Source organism: Rhinoderma darwinii, unplaced genomic scaffold (genome assembly GCF_050947455.1).
Source record: "Rhinoderma darwinii isolate aRhiDar2 unplaced genomic scaffold, aRhiDar2.hap1 Scaffold_720, whole genome shotgun sequence".
NCBI classification, from domain to species: domain Eukaryota; kingdom Metazoa; phylum Chordata; class Amphibia; order Anura; family Rhinodermatidae; genus Rhinoderma; species Rhinoderma darwinii.
The window spans coordinates 338,862-354,433 of record NW_027464281.1 but is presented as its reverse complement, the minus strand read 5'-3'; the positions used below and the strand labels follow the sequence as shown (position 1 = coordinate 354,433).

The window sequence follows — 15,572 nt, the reverse complement described above, 5'->3', positions numbered from 1 at the left end:
CTCTGACGGGAACGTCAGAACGGGACCCCAATTCAGATGTGAACAGAGCCTTAGGGCATGACCAGACGTGGCGGAATTGCTCTGCAATTCCGCTGCGGATAGTCCGCAGCGGAAATCCGCAGCGTACACGTTTCTCCATTGCTTTCCACAGCTTTTTAGTTGGGTTCGTTTACACGTTGCGGACAATTCTGCGGAGCATAGGCTGTGGTGCGGAATTTGGTGTCCGCAGCATACACTGGCTGTTGCGGACGTGTAGCGGACTTGTTGCGGACTCATTGCGGAATTTCTCCATTGACTTCAATGGAGAGTGAAAATTCCGCAATGAAGTCCGCAGATGTTATGTGTGCTGCGGAGCGTACTGGTTTTACTAACATGATAGTTCTTCATTCTGGCTAAACCTATGTATCTCTAGATCTACAGCCAGACTGAGGAAGTCAATGGGGCTCCCGTAATTACGGGTGATTACGTGTGTGCACCCGTAATTACAGGAGCGTTAATAGGCGATGTCAGTAAATAGTCACTGTCCAGGGTGCTGAAAGAGTTAAACGATTGGCAGTAACTGTTTCAGCACCCTGGACAGTGACATCCGATCACAATATACATCAGCCTGTAAAAAAAATAGAAGTTCATACTTACCCATAACTCCCTGCTTCTTCCTCCAGTCCGGCCTCCCGGGATTACGTTTCAGTCCAAGTGACGGCTGCAGTCAATCACAGGCCAATCACAGGCTGCAGCGGTCACATGAACTGCCGCGTCATACAGGGAGGTCGGGCTGGATGTCGAAAGAGGGACGCGTCACCAAGACAACGGCCGGGTAAGTATGAATTTCTTTTTCTTTTACTAGGGAAAGGGCTGTCCCTTCTCTCTATCCTGCACTGATAGAGAGAAGGGAAGCCCTTTCCCCCTCAATACGCAACGGCCAGTCCGCATCAATTTAATGCCCATTTTAGGCAAAGCCGCGACAGAATCTGCAACGCAGATTATGTGCGGCATTGATGCGGACAGTGTATGCAGAACTCCGCCACGTCTGGTCATGCCCTTAGACTGTCACACAGAAACCTCTGCATGTTCTTTATATCCACAATTTCTAGTTATAATCCCTCCTCATCGGGCTGCAGCGGCCAAACCGCAGGAGAAGTGGGGGGTGTGAACATAATCTTAGGCAGCCTTGGCTGGAATTACAGCTGTGATTGGATAGAGTAGGTCACATGTGGACACGAAGTCCCTGTTTACTCACCAAGTTTTTTGCAGGTGGAAAAATCTGCCTCAAAATTCCTTCTGCCGCTTTTTTTACGCATTTTTCGACCACGGTCATTGAGCACCGCAGGCAAAAATGCTGCGAAAACTATTTTCTTTGCCTCCCATTGATGGCAATGGGAGGTCAGAGACGGAAACGCTTGAAGAAAGGGCTTGACGCTGCTTTTTCCTGTGAGTGTTTTTTTCTCGTGGGAAAAACGCCTCTGCATCCCATTGAAATCAATAAGATTCGTTTTCGGACGTTTTTTGGTGCGGTTTTCGATGCGTTTTCCACTTAAAAAAACACTCTGTGTGAACTAGGCCTAATATTTCTCCATATATTACATGTGGCTTTTGCAGCATATTTGGCTGTGCATCCTTTGCATTACAATCTACTGCAGATTGTTACTGCTGCAAGTTTATGCAGTTTTCTAGAACCCTATTCACATTCATACTTTATGTGTCAATTTGACCATGGAAATCTGCAATAAATATGTAACATGTGAACATAGACTTAGGGGCTACACGTGATGTTTCAGGCTACATTTACACACTGCAACCAGGTTACATCACACTTGTCTTCTCTCCCAGATTGTCCTGGAGACTTCCAAACTAGGGAAGATCTTACATGATGTAGCTGCATAAAGGAAGGCACTCTGCTGGGACTATTTGTGAGGGGGAACTCTGCTTGTAGTGGTTATTGGGGGCAGTCTGCTGGCACTAATTATTGGAGGCACTTTGCTGGCAATATGGTTTATTGAGGTGGTCTCTGCTGGTAGTGTTGTTTATGAGGGGGCAGTATACTGGCACTGTTTAAGGGACAATACTCTGCTGGCACTGTATGGGGGCACTCTGCTTAGTCTAATGATGGGGTCGCTCGCTGATAACTGAGGCTTCTTAGCTGTCCTTATCGGTGGGGTTTACATAGGAAAGAAATTCTCAAACCACATCTCAAATCTCCCTGTAGTTGATTCTAAAAACAGACAAGTACGGCTCAGAAAAACGGCTGCAAACAAATAACCATTGATGTGAATGGAAATGAACAAAATCTTTTTTGCTTTCTGCGATTATTATTTACATGTTTTATAAGACATGTTGCATCTCGTGTTATACACAGCAGGAGGCAACAGCACACGTCTTATCACACAGGAAGAGGAAATACATCAGAAAGGGAAACGGGAAGAGGAAGAGCAGCCATGTCATACAGGAAATACAGGGAAGTGACATCATCACAGGAGGTAACGTATATCCTGTGTGCGGGGACCCCAGAAATATGATGAGACTGACGTATCAGGGCTGATACATAGTAATGTTATGTTAATGTTATGTTATTATATATCATTACGTGTGTGTTTAGGCTGTGCTTATATATGTTAGTAGGTCGGACCAGAAGGATCGCGTGTTCTGTATACAAGCTCCAGATAAGAAGAACATGGATCAGCACAACAACACCAGCGCTCCTGGGACTGCGCTCCAACCACACAGCATTTCATCCGGAGGATCGACTGTTCCGTAGTCCAAAACGTCGCTTCTCGGGTTCTATTCCTACAATGGAGGAAAAAGTCAATTACATATTTTCAGTAATTATTGTTACAATATCTCCATTAAGGAAATCTCATGTATGGAATATTTTTTTGAATCACCTTAACTTCTGGTTACACCTGAAATGCCCTATAAGGGTATTTAGATATCATAGAGGGGGGTATCACGCTGGAGACCCTCTCTATGACCCAAATGGAAGCTCTGCGCCACCTCTGTCCAGAGGCTTTGTGTGGTATTGCAGCTTTTCTGTATTGAAATGTATAGGGCTAAGCTGTCCACACACCGCACATCACCTGTGGACAGGTGTGGCTCTGTTTTTGGAAGATATCAGCTCTATTTTTCTAATTATGTACAACCCCTTTAATGAAATAATCTCTTTAGAGGGTTTTCTCCATCTCAGACGTTTATGTGATATCCACCTATGCGCATGCACGCAGCTCTCTCCGTTCTGTACTATGGGAGTTACGCAAATAGTTCAACAGCGCTCAGCTGTTTCCGAAACTTCCATAGAACAGAATAGAGAGAGGGACGTGCGAGGCCTTTCCCAAGTCATTCTCCACCTGGAATCAGCAGCCATTAGACGGGACAGGGATCTGGGAACAAAGCAGGACAGGGTCAGGGAGAGACCTCCGTTTTCCACATAGGTGTGAGTCCCAGAGAAATAGTAAGATGGGAGTACCCCTTTAAATAAAACTTCTTAGTGATGATCCATTTTCTTAAGGTGTTTAATTAAACTATGGACAGTGAGGTCGAAGAACCCGCACCCAAAATATCTATACTGGAGTGACATGCGTGTTACTAACGCTGTATACAAGCTCCCCCCGTATAACAGACAGGGCCCTCACTGAGACTTTGTAGGGGCTCCTAGAGACAAATATATATTGATGTACAGACATTTTCCCCTCCGTTATTGTGCAGCACGACCTCCCCACATATAACAGGCAGGACCCTCACTGACCCCCTGGACAGACACATAGGCCTGAATATATTTATATCTTTATATTTTCCATTATTCACCTGCAGGAAATGTTATTTTTAGAAATGGGGAGAAATACTTGGAATTGTGTTTTTTTAGTTTCTGATGTTATTTTTGTTACTTCTCAGGTATAAGGAGAAAAGTAACCGGCACATACAAGATGAGACGTGGATGAAGATGTGCGGAGGACTGTACCCCACCGGGAAAGAGCGGGCTGTCACTGGTATTACCATGGGGCAGATTTACTAAGGCCTCATGCACACGACCATAGTGAGGTGCATTGACCGTGACTTACGGCTCGTACGTCCATGGAGTGTCACCCGCGGCCACCCTCAAATCGCGGGCCCTGCATATGACCGCGTGCATTGTTTTCTATGAGCCTGTACCGCAAAACACGACCGTAATAAGACATGTCCGTTGTTTTTGCGGTCCAGGTTCCTGGGCAATGCATGGACCGTGGAAACCAAGGTCGTATGCATGGGCCCATTGAAATGAATGGGGTCGCATTTCACCTGCAGATTTGCGGGTGAATTGCGGCCGCAAAAATAAGTTAGTGTGCATGGGGCCTAAAACTATCTGAGTTTTACACAGTGTAAACTGATACAAGGAAGTCAGAAATTGCGCCAAATTTATCACAGTGGTGCACGATGTATGATAGATTTTGCTAGACATGTTAGACACTTTTCTCTTCCTTATACCACCTCTTGGTTGGCTTAGTTTAAGACACGCCCCTTTATTCTAGGCCACGCCCCTTGTCAAGCACGCCGCAAAATGTGTCTAAAACAATTAATAAATATGGCGCACAACATGTACGCCATAATTCTGGCTCAATTTAAATAGTAAATCTGCCCTACTATAAATGTAATATAAATTTGGGGTTAGTATTCAGGGCATATTCCCTATTTAAAGAATTGATAAGAGTCGGGAATCCTTCAGCTTAGTCCATTCTCTCTCCTATCAGTCAGTACAGGGAGTAGTAGTACATATAAAACATTACATGGTCACCATGTCAGGTTTATTCTGCCTGCACTGACAGCACAAAGTCTTCATGGTGACTGCAGGACTGGAAGTCAAGGACCACCTCTATGATGTCCGCGGGACCTAATAGGGATATGGCTCTTTTTCCATTTATTTGTTGTTGTACTGTAATGAGAATATTATTTACATGCAGTATTCATTGCTAGGGGTATTTTTTTTTCTGAAAATTCTATAAAGAGCAAGTGGTGTAGGATTGGTTCAGACTGGTGACATCAAGACACAAATGTGACCTCAAGAATTCGTCAATGAGCTGATAATCCCGGTGTCAATTCTGGCTGCAAGTAATATATAAAGGGGCACACCTACCTCAAGTACTGGCACAGTATAAGGTCATCAGGGTGACTGCAGGACTGGAATTAACGCTCTTTTATGAAAAGTGTGTTTTGCAATGTTCAGCACATGGCAGCTTTGTGTATATAGTAGTATATAGACCCTACTGCACTGATTCTTCATACTATACCCTATGACCTGCCTAGGTAGAGTCGTGCGTTAACCTTAGACCATCCTATCCCCCCACCCCCACTTTAGTAAAGACACATGACACCGAGGTTGGATGTGAAATGGCCACAGCAGCCGTTTATTAATTTCACAGTTTTATAAAAACAATTTAAATCCGAAACATTCGGATAACTAGTTAGGAATCCACCAGAGAATTTCTCCTAATAATTCACATGACCCAACATGGGTCAGAATCGTAAATAACAATTTAACGTTAACATTAACCCGAGCAGAGGAAGTCCTTGAAGCCCCTTCAGATGTTCCTTTTTAAGAACCCACCGAATTAGCCATCTGCAAACCACAAATTACCTCCAGCCGTAAACCAGCTCGGAAGCACCGTTCACCTCTGCAGATGGCTCCAACCACTAGAAGTCCACTTCAAGGGGATAACACCCGATGAAGCCCTCAAGTGATATACCGACCACTAGAAGTCCACTTCAAAGGGATAACACCCGATGAAGCCTTCAAGTGATATACCTTCTACCAGAAGACCACTTCAAAGGGATAACACCCGATGAAGTCTTCAACCATGTACCTTTTTTGGGGGACGCATACCCCCGATGCGACCCCCCCACCATTTTGTACTGACTGGCCTCAAGGACTCCCCCCGCCACAGCGAAACAGGCCTTGACCACCTTAAGCCTGTGAGTTCCTCCACACCACCACCGCCCTTTCTATGCCTTCTGCTATCGCCAAGCTCCAAAGATCAATGCCAACCTCGGTCAGATGAACTCCGTCACTTCTCCAAAAATTCCCCACTCCTGACTCCAAATCCCTATGCCTCACGCAAATGCCCCCGTTCTTTGCCACAAAACGGGACACCGCCCGGTTAACTTTTATACGAGCCTTATTGACTCTCTCCACCGATCTAGCTAACCGCCAATGCTTTCTTGGGACTATGTCCGACCACACTACCACCAACTTGGGATAAGATACCCACAAACACAACATATCATGTTTGATATCCCGCACCAACTCACGAAAAGGGCGGACTCCTTAGTCATTCCCACCCACGTGCAACACTAAAACCTCCGGAACCCTATCAAGCCGCGCATATGTCTGGAATTCCGCCAACACCCTGCTCCATGACATACCTCTAAAACCCAGCCAATGCACAACCGCATCCTGTCGCGGAATGCGCAACTGGCGACCATCCGGGCGGACGTCCGCCCTCAAAGCCCCCCAGTGCACGTACGAATGACCCATCAACCACACCAAACACGGAGGCGAATCTGAAACGGAAAAAACAATTAGGCACCACCAATATAACATTTGTAAAGCGTACACAACCAAAATCATAACATATGGGGGCGGACATAGGACTTAAACCTTTTAGACTCCCAACGACCAATACGCCTCACCCCTTCATCATCCAACCCCCAGCGCCCCGCTTCCGTTGCTGCGCCAATCCTGAAGGAATGAGATGAATATGAGCCTGCCGCAACACCAACCGCCGTCAAACATTTTTTAAATACAGCTCCAAACTGAAACCTGGACAAAAACGACCCGTCCACATGACGTAACAAAGGCAAATCTGGAGACCCCCTGTTTTGCGTAAAACCCCGCATGCACTCTACAGGGCACATGACCGACCCCGGGAGAGCGAACAAAACTATCAGTTTTCCCTTCCCTACTTGGTCAGTTTTAGATCGACGCAACCATACCTCTAGCCGATCTGCAAATAGGCTCACCTCCCCAGATCTCAGCCCCCCTGCCCGTTTAGTACTTGGCGACACCAACTCACCTATTCTAAATGCTCCAAAGAACGCTAATGAAAAAGCCAATCGAAACAAATCCATTTCATCTGAAGAGCGACATACCGATGCTAATGAACCGCCCAACGAGCTAAGCAAAGCAAACGACACCGGCCTTCTACTATCCGCCTCCACCCTACCTCGGCGCAACCCCTTCAAAGCCTGTGATACCAGAAATTCCTTCGATACATCCCGAAAGCCCCGCAACTTAAATCCAAACGCCACTGCAGATATGAACCGGTTCACCTTCGCTAATGAAAACCCCGCCTCCCAGGCGTCCCCTAACCAGTACAAAAGTGCCACCAACCTGTCTCTATCCGTATTGACGTCACCCAACTCTCTTACCCACTCCTCCCACTGCCTCCAACAAGCAGCATACGCACTCCACGTCGCGCGCGCCAAAGACCTTTGTAACAGCTGCTCTACGGGACCGATACCAGATCCCAAAGATGCTCCGGACAAGCCAAACCGAGACGTTCCGCTCCCGGTGCCAATTGCCGAAACCGGTCCCACTGCGAGCGAGAAAGAGCATCAGCGATACAATTCCGTACACCCGGGACATGCACCGCCACCACCCACGCGTTCAATGACAAACACACCAACACTAAATGTCGCAACAATTGAACTACCGGAGGAGAGGACGCCGTGATGTTATTAATGGCAAGCACCACCCCCATGTTGTCGCAGTAAAAACGGACCTTCTTATCCCTGAGCCTGTCCCCCCAAATGGTAGCCGCCACCACGATGGGAAACAGCTCGAGCAGGGCCAGATTCCGCGTGAGTCCACTGGACACCCAGCTAGCCGGCCATTGACCCGCGCACCACGGACCTCCCCCGTAAGCTCCAAAACCACCCGCCCCAGCCGCATCCGTAAAAATATTCAAATCACTCGTATCCTGCGCAGGGGCCATCCATAGTGAGCGACCATTGTACTGGCCCAAGAAGTCATCCCAAACCTGAAGATCAGCTCGGTGCTCCTCCTTGAGCCGCACAAAATGATGCGGCGCGCGCACTCCCGCCGTTGCCGCCGCCAACCTCCTACCAAACACCCTCCCCATCGGCATAATCCGGCAGGCGAAATTCAACTTCCCCAGCAGCGACTGAAGCTCCCTCAGCGTCATTTTCTTCATTCTACAAGCCCGTCGAACCTCCAGCCTCAAAGCACCCAACTTATCCGCCGGGAGCCGACACTCCATTGCCACCGAGTCTATTTCGATTCCCAAGAAACAAATCGTCGCTACCGGGCCCTCCGTTTTTTCCGGCGCCAAAGGAATCCCAAAATCCCTCGCCACCTTCTGTAGTGCATGAAGCAAATTACCGCAAACCGGCGAACCCCCCGGGCCAACGCACAAAAAATCATCTAAGTAATGGATCAACGAATCGACCCCGGATACTCCCCTCGTTACCCACTCCACGAAGCTACTAAACGCCTCGAAGTATGCACAAGAAAGAGAACACCCCATCGGAAGGCACCGATCCACGTAAAAGGCCCCATTCCAAAAACAACCCAACAGCCGTTGGCTTTCTGGATGGACCGGCAACAACCTGAACGCCGCCTCGATGTCGGTTTTTGCTAGCAGCGCCCCTGGACCCGCAGCCCGCACTAACCCCACCGCCTTATCGAATGAGGTATAAACTACGAAACACAACTCGTGATCAATCCCGTCATTTACCGACGAACCTTTGGGATACGATAAATGTTGAATCAAACGAAACTTTCCGGGCTCGCGTTTAGGGACAATACCCAACGGGGACACAACTAAATCTTTTACCGGCGACTCAACAAATGGCCCCGACATGCGACCCAACGAAACTTCTTTTAACAACTTTTCCGACACGACTTCCGCATGCAAGTAAGCCGATTTTAAATTCCTCCGCGTAACCGGAACCTCATAAGGAGGCGGAGGAATAACAAAACCAACACGAAACCCTTCATAAAGCAACTCAGCTGCCGCCCTATCCGGATACTCATTTAGATAAGGGGCCATCCTTTCCACCCTCACCGGCGACACCCCCTTGACCAGCCCCGTGCTGGTTCCCTGACCTCTTTTTTCGCAGACATTTTGCCGCCCCGTGTGATGCACCATTACACTCGGAACACACGTGCTTGAACTTGCACGTGGCCCCGAACTTGCACTGACCTTCATTAAATTGCCAGCAAAACCCCGCCTTTCCCCCGCCGCTTTGTCCAATCTGACTAGACTGGCCTCCTTGGCCGCCGCTCCCGGGAAAGGACTGCCTAACCGGAGCCGTAACCCGTAACCAGAGAGCAATATCCTTCTGGTCCCACCGAATCGCCGGCCGAACCGCCTTCCGCTGACGGAATTGCTCATCATATCGCAGCCACGCCTGACCCCCATACGCCTTATGAGCCTCCCCAATGGCATCAAAATAACAAAACAACGCCGAACAATTTTCCGGCGCCTTTTCCCCTATCACACTAGCCAATATGGCGAACGCCTGCGACCAATTAACGAACGTCTGCGGGATAAGCCTATACCGCCGCCGTTCCTCCTCGTCCTTTTTACTCTCATCCCGCTTGCTCTTATCCAAATTAAATTTAGCCAGCGGCAAGAGAGAAAAAATTTCAACATATTCGTCTTTCCAGATCCGATCACGCACCTCCTGCTTTAAATGCGCCCCCAACGGACCCTCAAAACAAACGTACACCTCCCCCCGAGCACGATCATCCATACGCACTCGATCGCCGTCCTTCTGCGCCTCGGTCTGTACCGACACCGCGACCGCCTCTCTAACCGCCACCACCGGACGCGCCTGTAAGGATCCCACGTCCCTGGGGCCTTCCCAAACTACCGCAGGGGACACTTCCGTTACTACCGGCGCCGCGGCCCTGTCCAGGCGCCCCACCAGCTCCCGTAAGCAACCCACTAAGTCTGCCAAACCCGCTCCGTCGCGTCCGCCCGCGCCACTACCGGCCCCCGATGCAATGCTAGCCGCCCCCCCGCCGACACCCGACATAAAAATCGCTGGATAAGACAATGATGGAGTTATACACTCACCGGGCTGCACAGGCGCTGTGTTCCCGTCAGCCGGACCATCCTGACCTCGACGATACACGTCCAGTTCACCTTCCTCCAGTTCTTCTCTCGCCGACGACTGTCCATCCCAACGACATCTTCGGAACGGGGATGAGGACGCGCTGACCGATGGGCCGGCAACCTGCCGCCCGACCGCCGGGACCCAGACTTCCGACCGGACCTGTTGCCTCGACGTCGCTGCAGATCTAGGCGTCCGTCTAGACGATCCTGACGAAGCCTGCCCCCTGGCCGGAACATCACCATGCGGGGCGGCCGTACCTTGTCCCCCAAATCTTCCATCTGATGGGGGAGGGGTGACAGGGAGCCCAGCCTGCGACTCCCTGCTTACCGCCGGACCCCGTCGCGGCCTGGGATTCCTGCCAGGACGCAGGGCCTGGGAAGGGGCGGTCCTCCCAGCTGCCTGGCCTGCAGCGTCCGGGATCGGGCTCCCTCTGCGACGCCGTGTCCGCGGGACTGCCTCCGGACTGAGGCGCTCTGGAGGTCGGGACCGCCGAGAGGGACGGGTCGACCCGGCCTGCGTCGCCGTCACCCCTGGCAACGCTCTCTGCCTGCCCAGCGCAGGAGCGGTTGTTGCCGACTCCCCCCCCGCCGCCATAGCCATGCTCGTGAGGGGGCCGGGGGAGGGGAGCCTGTCCTTTGCAACAGACCCCGAACGCCGTGCCCTACGTGGCGAAACGGCGTCCGGGATCCTCGTTATGGCAGCCACGGTCTCCTCTAGCCATCCGGGACCGTGGTGCACAGCAGCGGCACGCAGCCGCTCTAACATTAAGGCTTCTGCCATCCCTAAAAGCACGGGCAACGGGGAGCTTACTGTTCTTGTGTTACTCCTCCCGCTGCTTCCGGCTCAATGCCGAGAAACAGCGGGAAGCGCAGTAACGGCCCCCCCGTCCCCCTTAACTCCTCCCCGTCCCTCCTCCAGCTCCTTCCAACTCTCCCTCACCTAATTAACCCTTTCCCTACCAGGACGGTCATGCCGGCTTCCCTTAATCCCTGCGGGCTGCGTCCAGCCTCTTCTATAGAGCATAGTTGACAATATTTGGAATTTCTTTCTAGGGACACTTCGGTTTCAGATGGATTGAGACAGGACTTGACAGGGCCTACCTTTGACAGAACGTGGTTCATTGGGCATGGCTTGTCATGGGGCAGGGTTAGTGAGAATACACTTTGTATACCAGATATTCCCTGTATTCTGTCCTCACTTTAAAAACATTGCAGTAAGGACAGTATAGAGGGAGGGTACCGCCTGCAGAAGTGATCTAAGTAAGTATGGCACGTGACCACTGTGGCCAGTGATTGACTAGTTCGATCATGTGCCGATACGGGACATCACTGGTCCAGCCTATGTAAACAGGCCGGCAGGGGATTGTGAACCGCCGGCACTGGAGCCGCAGAGAATTAGAAGGCGGGTATTTGCTAAATGGTGCAATTTTCAGTTTGAATTACAATTTTTATAAAGCCTGGAAAACCCCTTTAATACCAAACCCTAAAATGTATTCAGACCCCCGGACAAATCCCCTTTATGTACTTCCCGCTCCTTCAGCAGCTCTGGGTCCCATTCGGCTCCGGACCCCACCTCTGCTGGCTGAGCCAGGAGCTGTTAGTGATATTGGCCTTTACATATTGGAGTAATCCAATAGATAACAGCCAATTTTTTTAATAAAATCCTGCGATGTAGTTTGGGTGGGCACTGCGCCTTTGATTGCATGACAAATTTTTCTTGGAGTTCCCCTTTAAAAATTGGTAAGCGGCGGGTAACACAAATACTTCACACGTGGAGAGTAAAGTAAAACCCATTTTATTTTGACTGTATTTCTGGACCGGACTGGTCCGGGACTAAACTTGACTGGTCCCTTCGTCAGGTTAAGATCAGATAAAGGGACAAGTCGTGCCAGAAACGCGTATTTAAATAAAATTCTACCATCGCTTGGCGCCCTATCTGTCCCCGTTTTGAAACCTTTGTGTTAACCGCATCTTAGTTGAGCAGATTTACTTGTGAATTTTGTATCTTAGTTGAACATAGAACGCACTATCTACCTACCTGGCACATAAAGGGTCTTGGTGTGGGTCACGGGGAATATCTTCAAGAGAGCAACTCTTCACTAGGACATTTTATTTATTCTTGTTTCAGAACTGAAGGGAATGTACCGTACAACATCAGCAGGAGGAAGCCCTGGTGTCGAGAAAGTCAGCCATGGAAAGGGATGTGCCAGATCAAGGTCTCTACGCTAAAGAGGCAGCAGATATGAACCACTAATGTCCATCTAAGAATGCCGGAACGTCATCCGTCCACACCTCCTCCTTCCCATCCCCCACTGTCCAGAAGGGGTTTTTAAGATCCATCCAATTAAAAGACAACTGTCCAGAAGTCTTTGAAAATGAAGCCTTGTCCATGATTCGCAGGGCTGCGGTGAAGTACAATGGTTTTGGGTGTTTAATGGCAAGTCTCTTCAGATGCCCGGCAATGGACTTCCTCCCCTCGTCCTGTTTGGTAGGGTCTCTGCACTCCCTTTCCTGTAGAACAGCTGCCTCTACAGATTCCCAAGGCCATCCATATTTTTTTCCTGTCTGGCTGATAGCAACACATGTCAATAAAAACATACCTCAATGTATTTATTGTATTTCTAATAAAAATGGATAGACAAATACATAAAAATAATTTGTTTTAATTCCAAAGAACTTTCATAAAATCTATATTATACCTGTGTAATCAATTGTGGACATGGTCACTGATTCATTGAAGTCCAGCAAAGAAATCCCCCAGCCTGAGACATACTGTACTCCGTGTCAGAAGAACAAGAAGCTACAGAAAGAGAGACAACTGCATCCAGTCGATGTTCTTATCAACAAAGAGGTTTAAAAGGTGAGAAGACTAATTGACATTTTTTTTCAAGGTATTACTCTAGGGAGCGCTCCTGTTATCATCTTTGTCTCACACTGTATTTTCCTAAGGTACTGTATACATTTCACTCATTAATGCCGACCTAGCCAAGTGAGCACACAACAAACTAAGCCTGCACACCCAAATAGAGTACCAACCATCTACACATCATTCCAATAAAGGAGTTTTGCCTTTGCACAGCGCTCCAAGGGGAGCACAATACAACTTCAATACTGCAAATACCTAACCTGAACGTCACATCTGCACCTTCCTCTTCTCTTTTGAAGATGTTAGTGTACAGAGTAGTAGGGGAATTGACCAGACATGATGTGCTGCCTCGTGGACTGTCCTATATTTCCAGAGCGAAGGAAAGATAGGTGGTCTGGCCAGTTGTAGACTTCATCCCTAACATCTGACACAGACCAAAATAAGTATTCGGCACTCAAAGCCAAAGTTTTAAGAAATCTCAAGTGCGCCAACTACAGCGGTCAGCCGCCATTCGGAACGAAGCGCCAACTACTGGATGTACCAGCAACCAGAATGGCACAGTGCCTGATGAAGGTCATGTAATGACCGAAGCGTCGCACTAAGCCTCTGGCATCTACAACCACTTGAAAAAAAATCAAGATTTCTTCTTTAAACTTCAGCTTTGTGTGCCAAATACTTATTTTGACTACGATTGGGTTGGGACCCTATTCGTGCACCTACATCGTCCAGTGCGTTCTGACCCACTACTTATCTGGCACAGACCATCCTGGAGCTGAATGTCTCTGAGGCTGCTCTTTCAAAGTTGCTAATGTAGCTCATCTGGGCTCCATAGACCCAACCTTTATATATGACTCCTAGAGAAATGGGTTAGTGAAAGAAAAAGGTAAAATTCAGATCCTGGAGGCCATTGAGTATGTCAACCTTTGGACCTTGATTGGCATCTACGCCATATTTTCAGAGTAATCCATCAGATGGCTCAAGAAGAACATTTTATGAGGAAAGGACAATGTTGATGAGATTGCAGGTCCTCCTGTTTCTAACTCACATAATTATTACCCAGCATCCAGGTAAATAGTGCATACAAAGTCCAGAAATATAACCAGGCGACTGTCCAGATAAACATTGGATACAGCGCCCAGAAATGGTGCATTGTGCCCCGATAAATATTTCCTTAAAAGGAATGTCCGAGAAATTAAACTAGTTGCATGGAATGTTTTGAAATGAAAAAAACAGCCATTACTCACCTGTTAAATCCCCTGCACCCATGATCTGGTGGTCAACCCGATGGGTTGATTGAAGAGACTACCCTACGTGGATCGACACCCGCTACAAAATTCTCACCCAAAAATTAAGATATGGAATAGGTTACCCCTTTCTATGGCAGATCGAATAGCCGTAATTAAAATGATAGTATTACCCCAGTTGTTGTATCCATTGATTAACAGTCCCATATGGATAGGAGAAAAGACGTTTAAATGCATAGAAAGCTTAACCCCTTCCTGACATTTGTCGTAAGTATACGACATGGAAAGCCAGTGCTTCCCGCAAAATGTCATATACTTACGCCAAATAATTGGCACCGGCTCAGAAGCTGAGTCGGTGCCATCATCGCCGGATCTCAGCTGTATCTGACAGCTGACATCCGGCTGTAATGGCGGGGACCAAAATTAGCTTCGATCCCCGCCATTAACCCCTTCAATGCAGCGTTCAAACGTGATCGCTACATTTAACCTGTTTGCAGCTCATTGGAACCACAGCAATGAAATTGCCGGGGTTCCGGTGGCTGCAATAGCAACCGGAGGCCTAATACTGGCCTCCCAGTCTGCCTAGCACGGAAGCCGGTCAAGATCCGTACAGCGGCGGAGCCTGATCGGCTTCCGTAGCCGCCGGCAAGATGGCACCGACTCAGGAGCTGATCCAGCGTCATCAGCGGTGGAGGTCAGCTGTATATTACAGCTGACATTCACATGAAATGGTAGAATCCGATCCCTGCGATTAACCCCTTTGATGCAGCAATCGAAAGCGATTGCTGCATCTTTGCGGTTGCTAGCAGATCGCCAGCCCTGACAGGCAATCAGGACTTGCGACTGCTGCTATGGCAACAGGAGACACAATGACCTCCTGCTCTGCCATTACGGAAGCTGATTAGGCCCCGCCGGGAGGCGAAGCCTAATCGGCTTGCTGTCAGTGAATAACTGACAGATCTAATACATTTCACTACGTAGGTAGTGCAATGTATTAGAAAAAAACTAAAGCTGACAGTTGGACCGTCAAGTCCCCTAGTGGGACTTGAGAAAAAGTGTAAAAAAAAGTATAAAAAAAGTGTCAAAAAAAAGTGAAAAAAATAAAAGTTTGAAAACAATAAAAGTTTCAAGTAATAAAATAAAACACAATCGCCCTTTTTCACTTATCAAGTCCTTTATAATTGAAAAATAATAATAAACCATACGTATTTGGTATCACCGGGACTGTAACGACCTGAGGTATCAAAATATTATATTATTTATTGCACACGGTGAACAACGTAAAAAAAAAACGTACCAGAGTTTCTGTTTTTTGGTCACTTTGACCTACATATATTGGAATAAAAAGTGATCAAAAGT

General features: G+C 48.4%; 1 long non-coding RNA gene across 1 annotated transcript; it reads left to right on the top strand.

Moving 5' to 3' along the window:
- The first annotated feature begins 544 nt into the window (after positions 1 to 544).
- On the top strand, positions 545 to 12,739 carry LOC142729566 (uncharacterized). The gene is made up of 3 exons (XR_012878367.1): positions 545 to 2,816; positions 3,883 to 3,977; positions 12,232 to 12,739. It is a non-coding gene; the product is annotated as an uncharacterized LOC142729566 (long non-coding RNA).
- The last annotated feature ends 2,833 nt before the right edge of the window (positions 12,740 to 15,572 follow it).